Below are 19,609 nucleotides of genomic sequence, written 5' to 3' on the forward strand. Positions count from 1 at the left end.
AATGGTATGTTCTTTTGAGTAATTATTAAAAGGAAATATAATCTTTCCATTCTAATCCTAAAGCATTTCCCCAAAATTTCTGATAACTTATAAACCAATAAATTTGTTACTTACTACTTTAGTTTCTTACAGATTATTTTTCTCTCCATAAATTTTATATAATCATTTACTAAACCAATTTTAGTTGGTAGCCACCAGCTGGTAAATTCGGATATGTCAGCACATTATCTGTCAGTGACTTGTTTAGAAATTCTCCCAACCAGTCAATGCTGTCTTTCCCACCTTTACCTTATGTTACCCCATCTTTGTTTTTGTTTTCCAGGAACTTAAAACCAGAAGTGTGAACTAAAGTTACTGGTGCTTTTTCTCCACTTAGTTCTAAACAGGGACTGAATGTAAGCACCAGCTTTGATCTCAGAGTTTATTGTCCTCACCCCTTCCCTTCAGAGATCTCATGACTTTGGAGAAAAAGAATATAGTTCTTTCCCTGTGGAAGTGTTAAGGTCCCTAAAATAGCCGCATGCCATATTCTTTTTGATACAGGGCTCTGAGTTGAGCAATTCCTTCCACAACAGAAATTCAATAAATAAATCATTATAATGAGTGAGAGAATATAAGCTGTTAAACACAAAGAAATAGAAGACTGAAAAGAAGATTTAGGCTTGCCTGCATCTAAAGCTGTATATTGTTTTTATGTGAAGCAATATTTTGTAGGCGATCTCAGAAGACAGTCTTATACTTTCACATATTTCTCCCCTACTTCAGGATGTAAATTTTGACAATTTTAAAAAATAGAATTTAAAACTTGGTGGAGGTCTTGCATGGGCTATATGCTCTATATCCCCCTTTCATTGTTTTTGAAAGTATACTCCTATTTCTAAGAGACCATCAAGGATGCCTGCTGGAGCATCAACTTGTTAGAAAATTTCTTCAAATTCATGAAACATATCATTTTCATGCCCCCCAAAATGAAAATCAATTTCCAAAGTTATTACTTTACATGTAAGGTGATTGGAGAAGTAATATGTATCAGAATGCTAGGAAAAGATAAGATGTATAGGTTATGAGAATGGTCTGTTTTTTAAATAAATTTTATTTTTTTCCAGATTACACATTGATAAAATTTCTTAATATTCATTTTTTGCTATTTTGCAGTCATGCTCTTTCTCTCCCTCCCCCCATTCTTCTATCCCCAGAAAAGCAATATATTATCATTTAATACATATTTCCATGTACATCAGGTTGTAAAAGAAGACACATATTACACTAGAAAAATTCATGGAGGAAATAAAGGAAAGAATGGGATGTTTTAATTTGCATTCAGATTCCATCTGTTCCTTCTATGGCAGTGGATAACTATTTTTCTCATGAGACTCTTGGAATTGTCCTAGACATTTGCCTTGTTGATAATAAAGCCATTTTGTTGTTACTGTGTTGTGTACAGTGTTTTCCTGATTCTTTTTATTTCATTCAGAATCACTTCATATGGATTTTTCCAGGGTTTTTTTTTGTGATCATCTTCTTTGTCATTTCTTATGGCATAGTAATATTCAATATACCACAACTTATTTAGCCATTCTTTAATTATAGACATCTCTTCAGCTTCCAGTTCTTTGCCACCACAAGAAGAACTGCTGTAAATATTTTTGTATAGGTAATTTCTTTTACCCTATCTTTAATCTCTTTGGGATAATGACTCAGGAGTGGATCAAAGTGTTTACACAGTTTTATGGCCTTTTGGTTGCAGATTGCTCTCCAGAATGGTTGCATCAGTTAGTAGGTTCACCAACAATGTATTAGTGTCCTGATTTTTCCACATCATCTCCAGCATTTATGATTTTCATTTTTTGTCATGTTAGCCAGTCTGATGGGTACCTCAGTTGTTTTTAACTCACTATCCCTCATTATAATTTTTAAGTGAGTGCAATTATGATTCAAGATATACAATGACAGCCTTAATATATACATATCCATATACATATGAATAAGAACTACTATTTTAATTAATTTACTTAAATTAAAATATTCAATTAACAGATGTAAACATGGAAATAGAATCAATACGAGGTTCACAGTCCTAAAATTCCTAAGGCTTAAGTTAGAAGTAAATGTCTGGTTTAAACCAAAGGAATATAAGTTGCTTTGAGGGCAAAGACTCTCAAAAGTGTGTGTGTGTGTGTGTGTAAACCTAAGGACCTAGTACAGTGATAAATGGTACAGTAGAGAAAACACTGACTCTAGAGTTAGAAAGCATAAGTTCAAATTCTATCTCTGATACTTCCAGTATGTCACAACCTTCCTATGCCTCAGTTGCCTCATCCATAAAATGAAAAGAATTAGGGTTAGTTTGTTTATTAGGCTCCTCAAGTTAAAAATTTTACAATATTATATATTTAATTTAATTTATACTACATAATAAAAATAATCTTTCCATACTTTGCTCAAAGCAACTAATTGCAAATTTCTCAATCAAACTCAACTAGTAAAACTGAGACCCAGACAAGGGAATTAATTTACCTGTGGTCATGGATAATAAATAGCAGTGGTAACAATCTAGCTCAGCTATTCACAAAACCCTGTGTATGGCTCACTTAAGCTTTTCTGAGCTTGAAATGCAAGCAACTACTCATGATATTGAAGATTCACATGATCTTGGAGTTCCAAAGGACCTTGGAGAATAAACTAAATGGGAATCCCCATATCAACATCTCCAACAATCGGTTATTTAGAATTTATGTTGGGGAATTAGAATAAATGATATTTAAATTTTCTTCAAGCTCTAAGAATATGAAAATTCATAGTTTTTGAACTCCTTAAAATAGCAAATGTTGAAAAGGATATGGAAAAAGTGGGACACTAAAATACTTTTGGAGCTTTGAACCGATCCAACCATTCAGGAAAGCAATTTGAAACTATGATTTATGGGCTATAAAACTGTGCATAGCTCCTATTGATCTGCAAAACCACTAATAGATCCATATCCCAAAGAAATAAAAAAAGGAAAAATATCTAAAAAGATAGCAGTTTTTTGTGGCAGTAAAGAAGTAGAAATTGAAGGAAAGTTGGGATATATGATTGTGATGAAATACTATTGTGTTATAAGAAATAATGAGCTTTCAGAAAATCTTGGAAAGATTTACATAACATAACACAAAGTGAAGTAAGCAGAATCAGGAGAATAATGTACTTAGTATCACCAATATTATATGAGGATCAACTATGAATGATTAAGCTGTCTTCAAAAATACAAAAATCCAAGACAATTCGGAATGATTTATGACGAAAAATGCTATCCATCTCCAGAGAAACAGCTGAAGGAATCAATGAAGATTAAAACTTAACATGTTTTTTTTTACTTTTTTCTTATTTTTTAGAGGAACAGAGATTGTGTTTTCTTTCCCAATATAAATAATAATGAACTATGTTTTGCATGACTGCACATATATAATCTATATCAAAGTGCATATCTTTTCAATGAAGGGAGAAGGAAGAGGAGAAAGAGAATTTTGAACTAAATAAAACATTAAAATTGTTTTATATGTAATTAAAAAATGAACAATTGGTTATAGAATAAAAGATTTATAGCTGGAAGTGAACTCAGAGATCTAGTCCAATTTCCTCATTTTACAATCAAGGAAAAAGACCCAACAAAATTAAGTGACTTGCCTACCATATGTATTATGAAGGAAGAATTTGAACTTGTGTCTTTTTTCTCCACTTCACATAATATTAATCATTAAAGTAATCTTACTTTTTACCTTGTTATTATGACATCAGATAGTCTTAGGTTGGAGGTATATGTCTGTTTGGGGGACAGGGGTGACAGATAACATTTTGACGGGGAAAGAGGAACTTAAAATTATTTGTATGGATATCATATGAACAAAAAACCCCCCAACCTGTCAACTTATTGCTCAAGGAGAGAATATCAAGTAAGCAAATTGCTTGTATATAATTTAGATAAAAAATGCAAATGACTGACTTATCAAGCCACTTATTAAGTGACTTTTTCCACTTATCAAGTACCAGGGAAAGGCTCAGGCTGAAAAGAGAATTATGGAACTCTCTCTCTCCACATCTTAAAATGAAGGTAGAAAATAGACATTTGTTTATCTACTATGGCTGTTTAAAGCCCTAAAACAGAAGGATTATCAAGCTTACTTCTTCCCATTTATGACAGTGAGAATTCTTAAGTAATGTAACTCCCCAGTAAGAGAGTGACGTTCGCTTCTCAAAAGATTGACAAAGTGTGAGTATGATGATATTTTTTATATGTGGCTCATAAAACAGCCTTGATATCTCTTGTATAATTATTTATTTAAACATGGATGTCCCATGAGGTCATTTAGAAGCATGAATATATGAATAAATAAATTTAAAAGTAAATTTCATTCATTCATGATTACAAAATCATCCAGAAGGTATATAGGTTAGTAGATTTAGAGGTGGAAAGGACGTTACAGGGTACTGAATCCAACTCCCTTATATTTCAGACAAAGAAAATGAGGCACAGTCAGGTTAAATTGCTTGTTCAGAGTCATATAGGTAACAAGATATGAAGATGTATTTGAACTAAGGTCTTTTTGAGCCTAAGCACAGTGCACTGTAAGTACAACTCTACTTCCATAAAGTACCACCTTAGCCAATAAATGCCCAAAACTATAAGGATGTGTGTGTGTGTGTGTGTGTGTGTGTGTGTGTGTGTGTGTGTATCAGTTTGGGCTAGGTTTCTTTTTCTTTTCTTTCTTTCTTTTTTTTTTAAGAAAGAGACATGCAAATATAGACATATTTCTCAATTTTATTTGGGTTGCAATTTTGTAGAGAAACATCTGTCTCCTTACTATTGCTCATACTACTTAATCCAAAATGTACCTTTTTTTTAAACCACAGCTTGTCACACAGATGTTCTTTCTTTTTAAACCAAGTTATTAGTGATCTGTCAATCATTCTTTCTGCAACCAGCTGTCTTTTTCATAGGATGTAGTTCTATTATCTTTTTTCACTCCAGGAAACAACTATGTCCTTGATGTCATCAGGAAAATTTTATTTTCTGTTCAAAATTCTTCCTTAAGATTATGAATTCTATAAATAGTGGCATGCTTGTAGTCCTCCACAATATAATTATCTGGAACATTTTTCTTTAAATTATCAGAAGGTTTACAATTAAATGGAACAACTAAGAATGTGTTTATTTCTTCAGTTTTCTCAGCCTAATAATAGAGCTAGAATCTTTTCCTCAAAATTTCTTGAGTAATAAAATTTTTTACACTGAGCTAAAAGAAAATCTCAGAATTTTGGGATTACAAAGTATTGTAGATATCTCTTTCAAGAGTAAATGGCTTGTCCAAATTCACAAGTTAACAAAGCATGTACTAACTACCTTGCAGATTTGCTGTAAAAACATGTAAGCTATTTAATAATGATGATGATGATATGATATGATATGATATAATTTTATATGTAGCAAAACGTTATTGATGAACTGCAGGGGAAGAAAAAGGAATTCCTCATTCTGAGATTCCTGTACCAAGGAAATGATAGATTTGGCCAATTAATGACAGGTGTTTTCATCTATATTGTTTCAGTGTCCATATCACCAAATCTTTTTACCAAAGGGCACTTGAAATGAAAGGCAGCTACATAGTGCAATGGATACAGTGCTGAGCTTGTTGTTAGAAAGATCTAAATTCAAATCCAGTCTCAAATACTTAATTAGTAATATAATCCTAAATGTGGGAGGGATAAATCACTTCAACTATGTTTGCTTTAGTTTCCTCAAATGTAAAATGGAGATGGTAGTAAACCTCATATCACAGAATTATTGTGAGAATCAAAGGAGATAATATTTTGTAAAGTGCTTAGCAAAGTGCCTGTTGCATAATAAATGCTTAATAAATTATTATTCCTTTTCCCTTCCCTTCCCTGTTGTGATTTAATTGGTTTTCAACAAAGACAGGGTAATATTAGGCATACTGACTTATACAATAGCAGAGTCTACATAAATAAACCCAAGGAAAGTAATTAGTCACACTAAACTAACTTTTACTTCTTTTTTGCATAATAATTGCATTTGAAAAGTTAAGGAAGACTAGGCAAATAATGGCTGGGTTTCAGAGGTAGATCTAAAGGCGTCTAGCAATTCTTGACTTGTGGACACATTTGAGAGATGTCCTAAACTCAAGTCAGGTGAATTTAGTATAGGCTAAAGGACTAGACCTAAAGAAAAGTCATTAAAGGACTGATGAAAGCTTGAAGGGAGGTCTCTAATGGAATATTCTAAGGATGAATTCTTGATAGCATGAGACTTAAAATTGTATTCATTGACTTGACTATTGGCACATATGGCATGTTTATAAACTGTACAGCTGACACAAATATGGGAAAGACAGATAACACTTTTGAGCTCAGAACCAAGATACCAAAAGATGTTAGCATGCAGGTAAATAGATCAGACTTAATAAAGATAAAAGTAAAGCCCTTCATGCCATTATAAAATAAACGTACAAGTTTGTTTTTGTTGCCTGTCCTTCATTCTCTAAGAGGATGAATGAAATCACAGATTAATACTTTGACTTGGGTATCAACTGAATTTAAATGAGCTTGAGCTGCACAAAGTCATCAGCCTAGCTCTCTCTCCCAGCTTCATGAAGGCCAGTGGCAAGACAAAAGTCAGGACGACTGGCAATGAATGGCCTGGAATGCAGTGGATGACTTGGCATCTTTGATGTCTGACCAAGTTCTAAGGGCTGTATAGCTTTGCCTTCATTGCTAGTAAAACAAAATGTTTTAATCTGCCCATTTTACTGGGAAAAGTCTTCACATGATTGGGTTAGACAATCCCCCACCCACCCATTCACCGATGGTCTTGAGATCTTTTGGTTATCCTTAACATGGTTTAGTCCATCTGCCAAGATGGTTTACCAGTTTGGTTGCTGTACCTGTTACAGAGTTTTGGAGATTTAGATAAGAGTTGAGGGCATGGGCAGCCCTTGAAAGAGCTTACTAAGCCCTGATATGAAAGTTGCAATCATCAATAACCTTACAAGTAGAGGAAATGTCAGTAGATAATTCTTCATGTTAAAAAAAAAAGACATGGAGATTTTAATGGACCACAAACACAATTTGAGTAAAAGAAGAAGATAACATTTTTCCCCTTTCCTTAATATTTACCTTTTCAGGTATTCCTTGCTCTTTGATTTTCGGTATCAAACTTTCCACAGAGTTCTGGTCTTTTCTTTGCAAAAAGTTGGAAGTCTTCTATTTTGTTGAATGCCCATACTTTCCCTTGGAAGTATATAGTCAGTTTTGCTGGGTAGCTGATTCTTGGTTGGAGACCCAGCTCTCTTGTCTTTCTGAAGATCATGTTCCATGCCTTACGATCATTCAGAGTAGAACTTGCAAGGTCTTGTGTGACCCTGATTGGTATTCCTTTATATCTAAATTGTCTTTTTCTGGCTTCCTGTAGGATTTTTTCTTTTGTTTGATAGCTTTGGAATTTGGCAATTACATTCCTGGGAGTTGTCTTTTGGGGGTTTAGTGTAGAAGGTGTTCTGTGAGCTCTGTCAGTGGCTGTATTGCCCCCTTGTTCTAGAATCTCTGGGCAATTTTCTTTGATTATATCTTGTATCACCATGTCCAGTTTGGTGTTTATTTCTGGCTTTTCTGGGAGTCCAATTATTCTTAAATTTTCTCTTTTCCCTCTATTTTCCAGATCTATCACCTTGTCGGTGAGATATTTTATGTTCTCTTCTAATTTCTTGGTGTTTTGGCTTTGCTTTATTAGTTCTTGCTTTAAAGCCTGGTTTTCTTTTACAGTTTGGTCAAACTGGTTTTGTAGATGCATGAATTTCTTTTGCATTATTTCCCACTTTTCCTCCCAGAGGGCTTCCATCTTTTTGGTCATTTCTGATTCAAATTCTTCATGGGTTTGTGGAGAGTTTCTATTTCCTTTGGAAGATTTTGGAGAATTTTCTTGTATATCTTCTTCTATCTGCTCTGTATTTTGTATTTTGGCTCCATAGAATGTGTCCAAAGTCGCCCCTTTCTTCTTATTTTTCTTGGTATTTTGGGGCTTCTGTGGTTCTGTGGAGTTTGCCATCTCTGAATGTGGAGGATTAGCTTTTCTTATCTCTGTCTGGTGATCAGAGGCTTTAGTCCTGGGCAGATGTTGGTTCTATGAGCTTTCCATGGGTTAAACTGAATATGCCTCACTGGAACTGGAATGGAAGGGTCGGACCACGAGGCCACACTCTCCCCCCGGCTCGCTTTCCAGAAGTTGCCTTCAGAATCGCTGGCCCTGAGGCTGTTTCGTCCGCCTGCGGGGGGATGGGCTGCAGCTTCCCCAAGCTCCGAGGGCAAGGACTTTCACTGAGACTTGGATAGCAGGATCCAGCCTGTGAGGCTGTCTTGCCCGCCCTGAGGGTTGCTGTTGTTTCGACCAGCTCTCTGCAGCGGAAGCCCCAGGCAGTAACTTTCACTGGGACTCAGGTAGAAGGCCCTGAGGGTTGTTGTTCTGAGGACCCTGCTCTCTGAGCCCGCCGGGCTGCGGCTTCCGGGAGCCTTGGACTCTGCGCTCCTACCCCTGAGGTCCGAGTGATCTCGGGTTCTGGCTTTTGAGGGGAGCCATACCTTTTGATCCGGGTCCAGGTCCAGGAGGGGGGTTCCCAGGGTCTGTGCTGTTGATCATTTTGAATTTCGGCGCCTTAGGAGCTTATAGTTTGAGATCGGTCGGGAAGGGTTTTCCGGAGATCTGAACTTTAGCTTTCTCTAAGCCCCCATCTTAACCGGAAGTCCACAAACACAATTTGAATAATAATTATAACATGGCAAAGAATTAATGGAATCTTAGAATGAATTGTCAGACTCAGTGTCCTCAAAAAGAAAGATAATAGGAGGGATTTTCAGTCTTGGTCAGATCAGATCTTGAATAACATAATATGGGATGCCTTATATTTTGAAGGGTATTAACAAACTGTTGAGTTTCTCAAGGAAGGCAAAAAAAATAGTGACTGGGATTGAAGCCAACACCAAATGAAGATTGATGGAAGGAGTGAAGAATGTTAAACATGGAGTAAAGAATACTTAGGGACAATATGAAAATTATATTAAAGTATTTGAATTCTTGTCATGTGGGGGGTATATGGAATTAGATTTCCTAACAGTTCAAACCATTAAAAAATAGAATGATCTTTCCCAAGAAGTGGTGGCTGTCTGCTCACTAGGGCTATTAAAGGGAAGGCTGAATAGGTGTTTGTTGGAGATGTTACACAGAAGATATGTATTTATTTATGCATTCAATTATAAGACATCTAAAGACCTTCCAGCCTTCAGATTCTGTGGTTCTATTCATTAATGGAACAGATGAGAACTGAGTTTTTTTCCAACATATTCAAATGGCAATATACCTTGATTCTGATAAAATGGCAAGATAATTTTTAGAAAAGAATCTTATTTCCTGTAGTAGGATAAGTTGGATGAATCCTGAAATATATTAGATAACTTACATTTAAACATACTCAAGATTATCTTCTCAAATGACATAGGGATTATCTTTAATTTAAATTAATATAATTTAAGGCATTCAGTCTGATGACTTCTGATTTTTCAAAAACTTTAAATCAAGCAAAAATAAAAGGCTACATTTTCTACATTGGGTCTTTAGACTGTAATCTCCCAATTTACATTTCTATATTTTCTATTTTGTTGAAAAAAAGGTCTTGATAATTAATAATAAATATGCACCAAATCTTATTTTACATGGAGGACAAAAAGTATAATTATATTAAAATGACTTAAAAGTGCCTTCTTATCTTGGTAGCAAATATTCATGTTCTCTTTCCAATGTTCCAGTTTTTAAAGCAAATAAAGAATAGATATGCCACTAATAAAAAGGTTCCTGGTTATAAATATTTAGATATCCACAATGATAGAAGTTTACTACTGTTATTATTTTTTCTTTTCAATTATTCAATCATAATATTTAAAGAAGTAACTTCTTTTCCTGATCAAAATCTAAAAAATGCCAATATTAGAGGATACAATAATTTAACTTCCAAGTATTTGGTCTAATTTTTATCTCTACAATGAAGCACTTATGTGCAAAAAGAACCTGCTTCAGACTTAATCCATTGCATTTGCCTAGGCTGAATGAGGATTATAATGATTTGAGTTTTTCAATAATATAAGTAGCCCTTCTGAATGTATTTTCATGTCTGAGTTTTGAAAACATAACTGAGGAGGAAAAAATATTTATAATTTATGAATATCTGATATATCTTGTCATGAAGAATTAAAAATCCTCCATTGCTTATTGAGATTTTTTTCTCTCTTTTCTTCTTTTATTCAATTTTTTAAAACTTTTGGGCAATTGATGAATGAAGGAATATGGTCACATGTAAAGAATTTAAAGTAATTTCACCACAGCAAACTATAAAAAAATTATGAAAAATAACTAATTTTAAAACTATCTGCTTTGCAACTCTTCAGAAAAGAGCTGAAAGGAAGATACTGTTCATTCGTTGCCTCATTTATTTATTTAGCTTTGATTCACAAAAGCAGCAAAATTTATCCATAGTTTATTTTCTTCAGCACTCAATTGATCTATTTTATAAACACAATTTCTGTCAATCAAGAACTGATTTTTTAAAAAATCCTCTCCTAAAGAATATATGCTCTATTATAGATGTCCCATCTTTTGAAATAATTTCCTTAATTGCCTTTGATTTAATTTGATGACTATTGCATCCCCCCTCTTATATTCAGCTTGCATTTTTTCTCTGTCATATTGTGATATTTTTTACTTGTTGAAACACTAATTTTGAAGAAGTGAACGATGAAGATCATTCAAAAGTTCATGGTAGGTATAACATGTAACTCAGATTATAAATATTGACTTTTATATGATAAGTAGTATCAAAGATTTGATCAAGAAAAATTATTATCAGAAAAATACTTGGACAGGTAATACAATGAGATTAAGGAATAACTGATAAATAACCTATACGCTATACTGGTATCTAGCTATGAAATATTAATAGAATTAGAGCAAACCTACTTAATTATTATTTTGTATCTCTGTTGTCTAGGGAAGCCTGTCAAAACCTTTGGACAATACTGTGTATTGGCTCCAAGGTAGAAGAGTGGTAAGGGCTAGGCAATGGGGATCAAGTGACTTGCCCAGGGTCACACAGCTAGGAAGTGTCTGAAGCTAAATTTGAACATAGGACCTCCCATCTCTAGGCCTGTCTCTTAATCCATTGAGCCACCCAGCTACACCTCCCCTTTTCAGTTTTAAATGAATAGAAATTATAGATGTTACAAAGGAAACCAATTATATTTTTGAAACATTTTCCCAACCTGAGTTTATGTACCCCTTGAAGTCTATATATAGTTTGTGAACCTCAGGTGCTTTCCATTATATTGGGCAGATGATTTATGGACCTACAAAGCTAAGAATGACAAAGCTACAACAGTTGATAAAATCCTCATGTCAGTGTGATCATACATATAACAAAATATTAGGCAACGAACACTCTCAGAATGATTTCTCAAAGGTGGAATTGCTCTCTTGGTTACAAAGTTAAACCATCTAAAAGATCACCCAAGGTTGGCATTAAAGTAAAATAATTAACCTTATTATTAACTTTTCAGTGGAGAGTTTGGTGTTTATCAAATGAGTAACCTGAAATCATGGAAAAAGTTTACACTGCCAGGAGTCATTCTTGCAGTTGTCTCTCATTCTAAGCATAAGAGATTTTTAAGCTGGAATTGTTCATTCTTTTAATAGTCATTCTCTAAGCCTAGAGAGAGCTTGGCCATAATCCAAGGAGTATAACATCTTTGTTTGTCTCAAAAATGCTGTCAGGAATGACCTCATGCCATCAAGTCGTCTTTGCCTACAAAAATAACACAGCAGAACTTTCTCTGGGACTGAAGTATTCAGAACACTTTTAATATTAAGGACCTAAAGAGCCAAGGAACCAGAAAGACGGATTGGTACCCAAATGTGACAGAAGATTTTTTAAAATGGGAAAATCTATATGCTTCTAATTTTGTTATCTACTTATTTTTATATTGCCTATATGTGTCTTCTAACCCCAATAGTCCCCCTGGAGGAAATTTATAATTAGTGTAGATGTGGGGACTGGTGGAATTTCTCAGGAGATCAATCAGGGAACTGGGGGAACAGGGACTCCCTTATAGAGGGCATAAAAATAATGTAATACAAATTATGAAGAATTGATATAATTTTAGACTGTATGGAGCAAGATATTAGAAACAAAGTGGTGTGAAGTAGTTAATATTTGTTCTCCTTTTATGAGTTAGAAAATGTTCTATTAAGCTTATCATTGGGTAGCTACAGGATTAGTCATACTTGAGAAAACCCTTAAATCATCACTCTCTTTAAGGAGTCTGTCAGGAGATAGTTCTGAAGAGTAAGAACTCTAGCAATTAAGAAATCCATCATCTGTGGAGGAAAAACTCAGTTCTTGAAAGGGAATCACTACTAATCTCCTGATAGAAATATGTCTATCAGAGATGGGGTGCTCAGATGGAACAGTACAAGCACAATGCAAAAAGAGAAATTACCTGAGGGTCCTGCAACACTAGGGTACACGGATTGTCTTTGTCATGTGTTCTTTAAGTTTTAAATGTGTTCCTCTACTAATAAACTTCCCCTAGCAAGTTTATCTTATTTTTTGAAAGACTACATTGTTGGATTGGAAGGGAGAGAATATGGATCACAAAATGTCAAAAATGATTATTAAAAATTGTATCAACATGTTTTCTTCCTACAGACTTGATTACTTCTCCAAGGTCCTTGCCAGTTTCTGGAAAAATATCTCTGAATACCAGCTGAATGTAATAGAGAACACTGAGGATTGGGGTAGTGGGCATAGCTTGAAGTTTGAATCTGGAAGATACGAGTTGAAATTTAACTTTAGGCGTATTTTAGCTGTGTGGCTGTGGGCAAATCACTCAGTTTCCTAAACTCTAAAATAGGGATAATAATCATACTTGCTTCTCAGGACTGTTGTGAGAAATAAATAAGAAATTACTAAGTAAGCTCTTAGCACAGTACCTGACATGTAGCAAATGTTATATACATACTAGCTATTATTAGACTACATCCAATATGACTGAGGCATAACTGATAGCTGTAAGCATAATGTGTCCTCACTATCTCCACAAAATGCTATTTCTCTTTCAGCAGAGTTGTCTTAAACTCTGACAACTTGAGGCAGTTAGATGATTCAGTAAATACAGTGTTAAAATTAGAATAAGGAAGGGTCATGTTCAAAATGTATCTCTGATATTAGTTTTGTGATCTTAGGCAAGGTAGTTAATTAAGCAATTAACATTTATTAAGCATCTACCATGTGCCAGGCATTGTGCTTTATGCCTCAGCTTTCTCAATTTTAAAATGTGTAAAATAATAGCATCTGCCTCCCAAAGTTTTTGTGAGGATAAAATGAGATAACATTTGTAATGTGCTTTGCAATCCCAAAAGCACTAAGGAAATGCTAACACTAATTAACTCCACCAAGAAAAATTTAAATAATGACAAGAAACTATACTGTTTATTTCTCTTTGACTTAATTATTCAATTAGGTAAAACATATGACAATTTTTCACATTTTCTGTCTGTAACTTTATAACCACAGCTTGAAATTCTATGATCTTATAAAATTTATTTTTCTTTTTAATTGTTGTAACTTTAACTTAAGAATAATTTAGTTTTTCTATTAGATAATTAGGTTCTATAACTCTTACTTCATAAAATACACAAATGCCAGCTAAATTCTTTTTTTATCAATAAGGATATAAAAACCAAATATGATACTTATAAACACTCGAATATGTGTATTAAAGAGAAACTTAGACCATATTTGTTCCAATATGTATAAAAGAGCTCTGAAGTACTGAGGCTAGGTTTCAGCAATATGTGAACTGAGAATTCTCAGAAGAGTAGGCTTATTTTCAAAGAGACAGAGGAATAAGTCTCCAAATAGCCATCATTCTCTGGATTAGAGAGAAAACAAGGGAATACCAGAAAAAACATCTACTACTGTTTCATTTATTACACTAAGGTCTTTGACTAAATGGATCACAATAAAATATGGTAAGTCTTCAAACAATGGGAATTCCAGAACATCTTATTTGTCCTTCTGAAGAACCTATTTAAAGGTTAGCAGTTGGAAGTGAACAGGGAACAAATGTTGATTTAAGATTAGATAAGGAGTATTATAATGCTGTATATTGTCACCTTATTTTACTTATATGCGGAATATATCATGTAAAATGTCAGGATAGATGAATCAAAAACCAGAATTAACATTGCCAGGAAAAAATATCAATAATCTCAAATATGCAAAATATACCATTTTGATGGAAGAAAGTGAAAAAAGATTTAAGAAGTCTCTTGATGTGGGGAAAAAGAAGAGAATGGAAAAACTGGCTTGAAGCTTAACATTAAAAATAAACAAAAAAACTGAGATCATGGCAATTGATTTCTTCCTTTCCTTGCCAAGAGAGGGCGAAGAAATGGAAGCAGTGCCAGATTTTACATTCTTGGGCTCAAAGATTACTGCAGATGGTGACTGTAGCCATAAAATTACAAATAACAAATAACAATAAAAACAACCAAAAAACACTTGCTCCTTGGAAAGAAAGCTATAACAAATCTCAATAACATACTACAAAGCAGAGATATCACCTTGTTGGCAAGGTCCATATAGTCAAAGGTATGTTTTTCCCAGCAACAATGTATGGCTGTGAGAGTTGGACTATAAGGAAAGCCAAGCATTGCATGATGGACACTTTTAAATTATGGCAGTGGAGAAGCCTTTTGAGAGTCTCTGGGACTACAAGAAGATCAAATCCATCAAAACAAAAAGAAAATTATTTAGACTATTCTTGGAAGGTAAATACTAAAAGTGAAACTTAAATACTTTGGCCAAATAATTAGGGGACAGTATTGATTGGAAAAGACTCTGATGTGGGAAAGACCAATGGGTCAAAATGTTTAATTCAGAAAAAAAAATCATATGGTCTTCTGAAATCATCTAGTTCAACTCCTTATATTTCAGAGTTGAAGAAAATTGAAGCCTAGAATTATGAAGTGGTTTACTCAGTATTACAAAGAGAGTGTCAAAGCTAAGATATTAATCCAAATCCTCTGTACAGCGCTTTTTCTCACTTTCTCACACTACATGTAAATAATACAGTTGAAATCATATAAATGCTATGTCCATTTCAGCAAAAAGCAAATGAACTCAAGATATTAATCATATAGATTTAATTTATTGGGGTATAATGGAATTTATGGAAAGTGTTAAAGAAACAAAAAACATGCTATGAGGATTAGACTCAAAATTCATCTATAAAGACAAAGTCATCAGATATTGGGGCAAATGGGAAAGTCCTAAATTATACTTTTTTTGTGTGGCAGGATATTTTAGGGTGGATCTTCCCCTCCACCTTAATCTGGCTAGAAACTAATCAGCTTCAAAAGTGAAAATAATAAAATTTTAGTGTTGGGATGAAATTTAGAAATCATCTAGTCCTAGTCTCTCATGTTACAGATAAGGAAACATGCCAAAAAGCCAAATGATTTGTCTGAGATAATATTCTAGCAGAGCTAAGACTGGAGAAACAGATAGAAGTCAAGAGTGAGAATAATTTTAGTCATCCTCACTTGAGAGTTATGGGAAAAAAGAGGGGAAACAGAAGAGGAATGGGAATGTCATAAAATTTAACAATTATTTATTATTTGCTTTTTTCCCAAACTACTTCAGATCTACTGACCTCTATCCATTGTTCTTTTCATTTTACCTATATTGCCTTCCTAGGTTTCCTGGCCTTTGAAAGGAATGAGTAGGAAGTGGGTAGGTATCCACTAAGTCAGGAAACCTGGAGATAGAGAGTATTGTAATTTCTGCAACTAGAGTAGTGTTTTAGGAAGAAATGCTAGTATGAAAATTTATGATATCAAGAGGACTATAAGGCTACTGGACTAACGGAGAAGGACTGAGTCACAATTCAGGTACTAAGTTCAGAGAGCAGAGCAGAGAGATGGGCTACCTCACAGAGGTGTCAACATTATTGTAAATGTGCCAATAGATACCTGAGTCCCTTTTGGCAGAATTAGAAGCTGGGAGGGCAGAATAAAAAGTGAAGGATAAGTTTTAGTATTTCTATATTAAAAGAAATAGTTTTTCTCCCTTCCTCTACTGTTTTCCCCTCTTTATTTTCCATAAGTCTTAAGTGAGGATAACTAAAATTATTCTCACTCTTGTCTCTACCATGGAAATTTCAAAAGAAAAAATTAGGTATTTGTAAGATCACTTTGACAATTTTAAATTCAATACTGTATACTATATTCAAAGGATTACCAACTGTACCTAGATTTATTCTTGTGTTCATCATTCATTTGTTATTAGTCTTATTATTTTGCAACAAATAAATAATAAATAATTGTTAAACCATATGACATAATGTGAAAGCTGAAGCAGTGCAGCTTACCCATCAATTTCTGAGAAGTGACAGCAACTACCATGCCATTGTTGGTCTGCTTTAGTAACAAGAGGAAAGAACAACAGATCTCATTTTCAATATTTCACTGTTTTGCAAATACTTCTGAGTGAGTGACTCACATCCATCAGTTTAATTGTGACTTGTAAATGCCAACCAGTTCTCTCTTCATTCCCCTGAAACATTCATCTGGTAACCTACCTAACACAAGGACAATGGTCCAAATCCCAAATGACAATCATTGTGACTAGAAAAAAAAAGATTACTCAGTTTGAATCTCTGAAAATAAGGAATGGATTTCTGTATTTTAAGTATGTGATTTAAACAGTGAGGAAAAAAAAGACAAAAACACAAGTTCCCTCCAAATAAATCTACAACATTCAACAAACTCATTATCTTCCTTCCCAGACTTATTCTTTTCTATTCCCTCATTTTTATCATTGGTGTCCTTGGAAGTCTTTCACACCTACTCTCAAACATTTCTCCATATTTATCCACTAAGCTCAATCAATTCATCATTTGCCCTGTATCCATTTTTTCCAACTCCATAACTATCTAGTCTAGGTGTTCACACTCTCATGAATTGTTGGTGGTATTATACATTCTCTCTCCAATTATAGTAAGATCGTCTAGGAAAAGATAATAGCTTCTAAGACAAGTGACATTTAAGTAACATGGACAAGTTTTGACTTAAAATCCAGTGTTCTTTCCAATAAACTTGGCTCAATCTTCATATTCCTATTCTTCAAACAAGCAATAAACATTTATTAAGCTCCTTGTATATTACAGGCATTTTCCTGGTCACTGTGCAAAAAACAAACATACAATGATGGTCCCTGTCCAAAGAGTTTACATCTTACTAGGGAAATTCAACATATTCAAAAATTTAAAAATACATATTATATACAAAATACACATACAGTGATAAGAGGACTCTAATATCTGAGTAAATAAAGGGATGGTATCTTAAAGGAAGTGACACTTAAACTGAAGTCCAAGAAGATTTTGTAATTCCAAGAGGTAGAGGGATCACATTCTCAATGATAATGACAAACCTGCATAAGGCAAAGATGCAGGAGATGTTCTATGTGGAGATGATTAAGAAAGTTAGTTGGGTTCTAATGTAGGGTGTGTTATGAAGAGAAGCATGTGTGTACTCTGGAAAGGCAGGTTGGCACCAGATTATTAAAGGTTTTAAATGACAAAGAGGGACTTTATATTTAGTCCCAGTCAATAAGGAATTAGTTAAAAAGGTCCTTGAGCTGAAGAATGACCTGGTATTATCTTTATTTTGGGAATGTCAACTAGGAAGTTATATGTAGATGAGCTTGAAGAAGGGATAGTTTACAATCAGAGAGACCAGAGAAGAGTCTATGACGAATTCACAAGGAATTGTGATGAGATTCTTGACCAGGGCATTTGTGATGTGAATAAAAAAAGGGAAAATCTGTAAGAAAAGAGAGGGAAAGTGTAAGATATGTTGAGGATATGAAATCAGTAAGATCTGGCAAATTAGTCTAGGGAGTAAGGAAAAAGAAAGAGGCAAGGATTACTTGTGCCAAGAAGGATGATAGTACCATCAACTGAAATAAGGATGTCAGGAAGAGGAATGGGTTGAGGAGAAAAGAATGAGTTCTACTTTAGATATGTTCCATATTTTCTGTGGTATTTAAACTATTGCAGGACTCCAAATAACTACCTAAGAAATATGTTGACTTTTTGAGCAACTTAGATTAAAAAAAGAAATGTGAATATATTAAATTCAATTCAAGATTTGAAAATAAGAACTCTATAAATTAACTATTTACTATTTGTCAGATATCCTTGTTAGGTTCTAGGAGTACAAAGACAAAAAAAGCATCCTCAACAATCTTATATTTTATTGGAATAGTTTACTTTATTAAAATAATGTTTATATTGAGCATTTTTCTATTAACTAGTTTAAAAGTGTTTGTGATTAAGCAAAACATTGAAGACTTCTTAATAAATTACCTCTACATATTACTTACATATTATATAATATCTCTTCAAGAATGTTTCATCCATACTCAGGTAACAGAAATATGCCTTAATTATGACAAACTTCATTCTTTAGGACTTAAAATTAACATTTTTTTTGTCAACAGGTCATAAATATGTTCCACTAGTGCGACTGCTGAATGAATATTTATGTTATTCTTGTATAATCCTAAAATGTAAAAAATATAACGTCACCTCTTTTTCCATGGAGAGATAAAGTACCTGTTCTCATTACATATTGATGTGGAAATCCTTAAGGAAATAGTTTTACAATAGAATGAAATACCCTAGATTTGTTTTGTATTGTACTGAAATATTGAAATAGGTCTATAAACTGACTAACTTTTATAATTGGCCAGAGGCATCCAGGTGGCTCAGTGAATGGAAAGAACTAAATAAACTAAATTTAATTTTGGCCTCAGATACTTACTAGTTATGTAATCTAGGGCAAGTCAACACTGCTTGCTTCAGTTTATTTATTTAGAAATTGATTAAAATATTGCACCTACCTCTCAGGGTTGTTGTTGATAAAATGAGATAATATTTTTAAAGCTCTTTGCAAACCTTAAAATGTTATGCAAATGCTATTATCCACTGCTTCTTCCAGTGACACAGATCACAATCCATTCATGCTTACTCATTCTTTGTCGCTCTTGGTTATTTTCTCATAAATTCTTCTTATGGAGTCTAACCAGCACGATGGAAATTTTTCTTGATTTCTCCTGACATCATGAGGACACCGGTGGGAGCATTTTGGCTTTCAATCTTCTACCTTGACTATCTCATCTTTTCTTCCTGTTCTGAAGTTTCCTGAAGTCATCCTTTATTCACTTTCTTCTTTGGGATTCCTCATTCATTATATGTTGGAGACTGTTTAAATAAGCCTTTGCCTTCTAGGTGATACTTATTTTTAATAATCAGGACATTGTTATATTCCATATCTTAGTGTACCTCACAGTAATATTCTAAAGAAGATTTTAAAAAGGAGGCTTTTGCTACTGTGGGAAACTAGATGTTATTAGAGAAATTATACAATTTTCCAGAAGTAATCCATTCT

General features: G+C 33.8%; 1 protein-coding gene across 2 annotated transcripts in view; it reads right to left on the reverse strand.

The window, feature by feature from the left end:
- The window catches only part of CSMD1 (CUB and Sushi multiple domains 1), a 2,624,761-nt gene that overhangs the window by 505,505 nt on the left and 2,099,647 nt on the right, over positions 1-19,609 (reverse strand). The gene's annotated exons all lie outside the window — the stretch shown is intronic.

The sequence above is a fragment of the Monodelphis domestica genome, chromosome 1 (assembly GCF_027887165.1).
Source record: "Monodelphis domestica isolate mMonDom1 chromosome 1, mMonDom1.pri, whole genome shotgun sequence".
NCBI lineage: Eukaryota > Metazoa > Chordata > Mammalia > Didelphimorphia > Didelphidae > Monodelphis > Monodelphis domestica.